This window comes from Moschus berezovskii, chromosome Y, assembly GCF_049115385.1.
Source record: "Moschus berezovskii isolate FMDL1 chromosome Y, NW_MosBer_1.0, whole genome shotgun sequence".
Taxonomy (NCBI): Eukaryota; Metazoa; Chordata; class Mammalia; order Artiodactyla; family Moschidae; genus Moschus; species Moschus berezovskii.
In genome coordinates this window covers 81,483,469-81,491,875 of record NC_142489.1, presented here as the reverse complement: position 1 = coordinate 81,491,875, position 8,407 = coordinate 81,483,469, and positions in this window count along the sequence as shown.

Here is an 8,407-nt window from a genome sequence, read left to right as displayed (position 1 = left end):
TTCAAATTTCCTCCATTTTCTCACGTTTATATTCATTACCCTACAAATAATCTTTAAAATACACTTACATTCAAAAACTTCTGCAATACTAAGTCATAAAAGCCACAAAAGAATAAAATACTTTGTTGAGGGAAATTTAACCTGTGGGCTTTTGTGGTAGAGTAAGAATCATGGCGCCAAACTGAATAATGTTAACTTTTACGAACATTAAAATTTGACCGTTTTTGTTAAAATAATCAACAGTTCGACATTTGAAAACTTTAAAGTCATGTAAGTAAAATGGTTAGGTATATTGGTTAAGTTTTCCAACTACTGTCACTATCTCGGAGAAAAACTGTTTAAAGAAGTGCACGTGAAACCAAACGGAGCCTCGGCTGTTACATCGCGATGCACAATTTGCACACCCAAGGCAAGGGAGAAAACCTAAGTTATACACCAAAGCAATATCCCACGACTAACAGCCGGAAGCCGAGAGAGAAAAGCTGGATTACGCACCAAAGCAACAGGCCCCACAACTAGCAGCCCCAAGCCAAGGGAGAAAAGACGGTTTGCACACTGAAGCAACAGTCTAGCGCACTAGCCGCCCCAAGCCAACGTGGGTGGGGGGGGGTGCGGGGGCGGACCGAATTACACACCAGTGCAACATTCAGCCCGGAGAAGGAAATGGCAACCCACTCCATTGTTCTTGCCTGGAGAATCTCAGGGATGGCAGAGTCTGGTGGGCTGCCGTCTATGAGTCGTTCAGAGTCGGACACGACTGAAGCGACTTAGCAGCAGCAGCAGCAGCAGCCCCAAGCGGAGGGAGAAAAGTCGCGTTACCCACCAAAGCCGCATTCCACACAACGACCAGCCCCAAGCCAATGTAAAAAAGCCGAATTACACACCAGAGCAACCTTCTGCACGATTAGCAGACCCCAGCGAAGAGAAAAAACACGTATTACACACCAAAGAGGCAATTCGCCCAACAGGCCCAAGGCAACCGAAAAAAAGCCGCATTATTCACCAAAGCAACATTCTGCAAGACTAACGGCCCCAAGTGGAGAGAAAAAAAGCCGCACCAAGGCAATATTTCGCCAGCAACCAAAGCAAACTTCCACATGACTGCTGCTGCTGCTGCTAAGTCAGTTCAGTCGTGTCCAACTCTGTGTGACCCCACAGACGGAAGCCCACCAGGCTCCCCCGTCCCTGGGATTCTCCAGGCAAGAACACTGGAGGGGGTTGCCATTTCCTTCTCCAATGTGTGAAAGTGAAAAGTGAAAGTGAAGTCGCTCAGTCGTGTCCGACCCTTAGCGACCCCACGGACTGCAGCCTACCAGGCTCCTCCATCCATGGGATTTTCTAGGCAAGGGTACTGGAGTGGCTTGCCATTGCCTTCTAGCGAGTTCATTTCTACTTTTCACTTTCACACATTGGAGAAGGAAATGGCAACCCACTCCAGTGTTCTTCCCTGGAGAATCCCAGGGACGGGGGACTTCCCTGGTGGGCTTCCGTCTGTGGGGTCACACAGAGTCGGACACGACCGAAGTGACTTAGCAGCAGCAGCAGCAGTCCCAAACCAACGGAAAAAAGCCGCATCACACACCAAAGAAACACTATGCGAGTAAAAACAAGAGCCGCATTACACACCAAAGGAACACTACGCGAGAAAAAACAAGAACACACCAAAGTAACACTAGGCGAGAAACGAAAGTAATATTCCACGCGCTTAGCAGCCCGAAACCAACGGAAAAAAGCCGATCTGCAAACCAAAGCAACATTGCACGAGAAACCAAAGCAACATTCCACGTGACTAGCAGCCCCAAACCAACGGAAAAAAAACGAATTACACACCAAAAGCAGCCAAGATTCCGCACTAGTAGCCATAAGCGGATGGAGAAAAGCCCAGCGTTATATACCAAATTAAAGAAAGCAAAAGCAGCTTTCTCAGTCCCAGGGAAGGAGTATATGCCCAGTATATCTTCCCACGGCCAACATCCAGACGTTTCAAACCCCCTTCTTTGCCCACCCCCACCCTCCCGTCCATCCCCCAGCCCTCCATTCAGACAAAAGGACTCTCCACCTTCACTGGCTTTCCATGGCTACTTCAGGCACTGATTCTCCAAGGAATAAAAATTAAAGATACTTTTCAAGAATTAAACTGATAAGACTTTTCAGGAGAAGGTACACACACACACACACACACACACACTTCACTCAGTTATTAGTTCTTACAGGAAAAGGCCTGACAGGAAAAAATCAGTCTGAGTTACCATTTTTCTCCAGTAAACACGGACGCTATAACTATAAACATGTTCTCGTAGGGTCTAAATCTGTTTTCCAATCTTAAAATGTGCAACTCCGTACCTTTTTTCGCCTCGTTCTTGCGAACACGCAACAGCAACCTTCCTCAGCTGACCGCTAGCTAAACTACTGTTGAAGGCGGCCGTGCCTCTTCCGTCAAGAGCATAAGGAACCGGATGTATGGCGCCAGGAGACGAGCGTAAGAAACCCGGATGTATAGCGAGCTGAGCCTCAGGGAAAGTAGGACAGGAAGAGAATACAGAGGCGGGGGAGGGGTAAATGGAGACCTTTGAGGGAAAGTCTAAAAAATAATAATAAAAGAAGAAGAGCCAAGTGTTCTACGTTTCTTTTTTAATGAATAGATTTACCACTCGCCTTAACTTAATTACTATAAAATACAGAAGATAACTTTCACCATCACATGTTTTTCATAATTTATTGCCGTCTCAAATGTCGCCAATATGATCACGCTTGCCTGGCATATTCTTTAGTTGCATGTGATTTTCTTTTTTCTTCATACAAAACAAAAGTAATAATAAAATTAAGAAAACATAAGGAAAATACTCAAAACATTTAGGAGTCAAAATCTTAGTGTCTTTGAAGTAAACACATTTGGAATTTTCTCAGTAAGCAAATACAGGTAATGCTTTTCACTGAAAATTCAAAAATTAACAAAATGAAGAGATCCACTAAGGAAAATTTCTGCAATTTCTGTCACCTCAGCTTCTGTGTAATAAATACTCTTTCAGCTAATGCATGTCTATACCCGAAAAAACTGGAAAAATTGTAACCTTTTAAAATTGATAAATTATTTTATAAATTATAAAATTTATAAAATTATAAAGTTTATAAATTGTAAATTATTTTCCCTAATATAAAATTCTTCTCTCTAGGAATTAACATGCAAAATCATATGTAATAGAAGAAAATACACTTAATGCAAGACAGAACTAAAACTTATTTTCCAAGGCTTTCCCTAGAATTTATCCACATAGTTTATATACCCATATATAATATACATACATACACGCTCATAGATACATAAATATTGACATATGTATATATTCATACATATATAAATTGTAATATACTTGTATATTTATATTTGGAAGTATACTAGATTTTACTACTTTTAGAAAAGCAATACTGTAGCTCCATTTTCAGTGTTTATGTCTTATTTTAATACTGATGTCTACTAATCTTTATAATACTTCCCCATTTACAAAAATACTTAGAATTTCTTAGTAAGCTGTTATAAATAAGTAATATAGTGTTGACTGGTTCTCCCCTTTGAGGGCTCTAGCCATGTTCCATTCTCTCTGAGAAATGTGAGGAATCCAGATTTCTGTGTTAGGTGCATGTAAGGCAGAATCTTCCTGACACCAGCATGGACCTTAAACACTTGAGGGTCTGGAAGGACCACTGATTTTTCTCAACTCTTTTCTAGCATTTGCCAGCCCTGGGCAGGCACTGATCTGAATCCCCTTTCTCCCTGTGTCATTCCCCACTCCCTTGTCCCCTTCCTTCCTTCTACCACTCTTGGATGAATGGATATTTGTGATGCTAGCTGTTTCATTTTGTTATTGCTGTTTTCCTGTGAATCACACATATTGCAGCAAATTTTGAAAACTCAGCATTGGCCACAGGATTGAAAGAGGTCCGGTTTTCATTCCAATCCAAAGAAAGGTACACTAGTAAAGTAATGCTCAAAATTCTTCAAGCCAGGCTTCAACAGTACATGAACCATGCATTTCCAGATGTCCAAGCTGGATTTAGAAAAGGCAGTAGAACAGGAGGTCAAATTACGAAAATCATAGAAAAAACAAGAGAGTTCCAGAAAAACATCTAGTTCTGCTTTATTGACTATGCCAAAGCCTTCAACAGTATGGACCACAACAAACTCTGGAAAATTCTAAAAGGGATGGGAATGCCCTAAATTTTGACCTGTTCTCAACTTGTAGCAAGCAGTAACATACTAAGGTAGAACATACTTCCTAACAGCTTATACTGAGAATAAGTTGGCAGAAAGAGAAATTTTCTCTTAGAAAGATGATATTTTACTTCCTGCTCACCCATTTGCTTGTGCCCCCATAAGCTTCTGCCTAGTTTCTCCTAGGCTAGGAAAATCACTCCATAATCATTATGGAATGATTATGCTCATTCCATAGTCTTAAAAAAAAAAAAAAAAACTTACTTTAAGAATTCTTTTTTATTTTAAAATATTTGCAGATTCTGAGATGGAAATGTTCTTCTATTTAATTCTCTTTTTAAATAAACTTCTTACCAGTGTCTCAGTTTGTTTTTCCACTTTTGAGTGCTATGACACAAATGAGTTTTGACATCCTTTGTCCTCTTCCAGTGGACAATGGACAAGAAAGAGTAGGCCATCACATTACTAGAAAACAGACATACGAGTATATTAATAATAATTTCTAAATATCATTAAACATCAAGTGTGTTCAAATTTTCATTCATCAACAGCAAATACAAATCTTTATCCTCCTAGAAATGCTGAGAAAAGCTAAGGGTTCTAACCCAGGATTTGCATCTCTCAATTGAAAGTGTATACATACTACTCTTGAATACAACTCCTTCACCCTACTTGGGGAGTTAAACTGAGGAACTCTCTTCAGTGCCCAAGGGCAGACAGGACTATGAGATCGATAGTTCTTTATAGGCTGTTCCTATTTCCCAGGAACTTGGGCCTGAGCAGACGACATCAGGAGAGATGGTCAGCTTCTACCTAAGATATCAGAACAAGACCCCCAGTCTGAGAAATTCCTTGTCTTTCTGTCCTTGCCATTTATTTGGTCTTTCTTTGCTGAATTTTCATCTCTATCCACTCCACCATCACTTCTGCTGTCCTTAAAACTTTCACCATTACAACAGTAGCTCTCTACTGCAAGCCTTACGTTATATTAGCTGTTTAAAAACTTATTTTTATCGAAGTGTATTTGATAACAATGTTATGTTAACTTCAGGTGTACAGCAATGTGAATCACTTACACATATACACCTATCTGCTCTTCATTAGATCATTTTCCCATATAAGCCATGACAGAGTACTGAACAGAGTTCCTTGTAACAGATACTAGTAAGTCCTTATGAGTTTTATATATATATATATATATATGTATGTATGTGTGTGTGTGTGTATATATATATATATATATATATATATATAGAGAGAGAGAGAGAGAGAGAGTAGTGTTTATATGTCAGTCCCAGTCTCTAAATTTATCCCTCTTCCTTTCTTTCATTCCCTCTTGGTATGTTACCTCTTTGTCTTCCTCTACACATGAACCATTTCCCCTGTAAGAATTCCTCTGTCCCTCCAAGGACAGAGGAATTGTCCAAATGTACCTGACTCCTTCATTTGATTTTTCTATTCACTTTCCTTTGGAAAACTGCAGTTTCTTGAAATTCCTATACTGAATAAAGGGCATCATTTGTCTTGAAACTTAGTATGGGCTAGCTTTAAATTCCTCTCTGGATATCAAAAGGAACCTCCATGAACCTCAGTGATTTTCAGAATGAGTAATGTATACTTCCATTGTAACATAACCAAAAGGTTTTTCAGGCATCTTACTGTTTTCAGTTATACTCAGTTGAGTTCAGTTCAGTCGCTCAGTCGTGTCCGACTCTTTGTGACCCCATGAATCACAGCACGCCAGGCCTCCCAGTCCATCAACAACTCCCGGAGCTCACTCTGCCACAAAACCACATGTTCCTTGTCTTGTTGTGTGAATATAGTATACTGAGATGGTCCTAACTATAATGCAAACTTTACTTGGAACTTCTGATTGTCATGCAGTCAAAAACCTGGGAACTTTCATCTTCCAAAATGGATGGTATACTACTTCCATCACAACAGGTCATATGAACTCTAAAATATGAATCCTTTGGACAACCATTTTAATGAGCCCTAGGTAATTCCTAATGAGTCATATTTATGACAACCATGTATAAGTTTCACTTTAAGCTCAGTTGTTGGTTATATATTACTTTTTGACCTTAAGTAATTGTCATTTTAATTTCATTCCTAAGAAGACTTTTCATCAACAGTTATTAGTCCAAAACATGCTCAACCGATGATACAGCTACTATTTTGAGGACGATAATATGATGATGATTCACATTTTCCTAAAGTGAGTCTAGGAATCTCAGGTTGAATCTGGGTTCATTGCAGTGGGCTCATGGTTTCTTAAATAGGGTTGCCCTAGTAGCTCAGCCGGTAAAGAATTCACTTGCAATGCAGGAAGCCTTGGCTCAATTCCTGGGTTGGGAAAATCCCTTGGAGAAGAGATAGGATACCCACTCTGGCATTCTTTGGCTTTCCTGGAGGCTCAGATTGTAAAGAATCCACCTGCAATGTGGGAGACCGAGTTTGATTCCTGTGTTGTTAAGATCCCCTGGAAGAGGGCATGGCAACACACTGCAGTATTCTTGCCTGGAGAATCTCTATGGACAGAGAAGTCTGGTGGACTACAGTCCATGGGGTCGTGAAGAGTCAGACACAACTGAGCAACTAAGCATGTAGGGCTGAACTGAAGTGGGTTTCAACGAAAGTCAGTTCAGAGTTAAAGGGCTCCACCCACGGCTTCACAGGTAAAGACTTTGCTTGCAATAAAGGAGACATGGGATACAGGTTTGATTCTTGGGTTGGGAAGATCCCCTTGAAGCAGGAAGTGAAAACCCACCCAAATATTCTTCTCTGGGAAATTCCAAGGACAGAGAAGCCTGATGGGCTACAGTTCATGGTATCAAAAAGAGTCAAACACAACTGAGAAACAGAGCACAAAGCACAAGGTTCCTAAATCGGGATGATATCGCCAGAAGTTATATAGGATTCTAGAACTAGTAGACTGTCCAGTGTACCACGAGGTAACTTGGAGGTTACTGGAGAGGTGTTTGATTCCCCTGAAGTGGGTTTATGCTTCTCTGAAGTGGATCTGGAAAATCGTAAATTGCTTCTGGAATCTTCTCACCTGGCCACTGAGGGTCTGAGATCCCTGACGTGTTCCTTGAGATGTCTGGAAATAAACTGGTTCCCTAACACAAGTTCTGGTTCTTAACAGTAGCCCTGTAGACCGCGGATGTGGGCCTAGAATCCCCAGAAGCAGAACATGGGTGTCCTATATGAGGCTCAGTCTTCTACATTTAGTCACAGATCTTCTGAACCGAGTCTGGATCCCATAATGTTGTTTCGGAGTTTAGGGAGGTGGTCTTGAATGCTAAGAGGTGAACAGCGATTCCTAGGAGTGATTTGAGGCACCATGAAAAGAAATGGCTATTCCTTTACCAGCCAGTAGCTGTTAAGAGACATAGTGATAATCAGAAACATCCCCACGTGCCTCGTGGGGTAGAAGCAGCCTCACCTGAAAAGAGGCAAAGGCCTAGAGAATTCCAGAAATAGTGATCAAGGGCCTGGCCATTGGTGAATCAACCCAGCCGCCAGCACCTTCCAGGTTTCTTGCTCAGTGTGATAAACCAATGCTGTCCTGACAATGAAGCTGGTGGCTTTCATGATTTGGCTGCACAGTAGAATCACCCAGGGAACTCAGTAAGTCCCAATGCCAAGCAGCAGCTAAGCCACAAAGAGCAGATCCTCAGGGGACTCCAATACGAGCCAAGCTTGTGAACCAGTGTTTTCAGAAATCACCTGGGAATCTTGTTAAAGACACAGACCTGACTCCATTGCCTTGGCAAGGGCCTGGAGTCCCATTTCTAACAAGCTCCCAGGTGATGCTCATGTGGCTGTACCAGGGAACACAGTCGGAGTAGTCAGGGCTGAAGCCTGTGGTCCTCAAATGTTCAACAAGCATCAGAGTCACCTGGAGGGCCAGTTAAGATGCAGAGGGCCAGGCCCACCCCAGAGCTGTGGATCTGACAGGTCTGAGGTGGGGACCAGAGACTCTGCATTTCTAAAGAGCCTGCAGGTGACCCTGATGTTGGACCACATGTGGAACACCTCGGTGGGGTTGGAGGCATAAATCGTGGATGGGAAAGACAAGTCATCTGTCCCTCAGCTTCCCCAGAACCAAAGTGGAGATGATGAGAGCCTCTCCCAGAGGGTGTCAATGAGGGCGGCACTGAGTGAGCTAGGATTTGTAAGCCTCTTGGAACC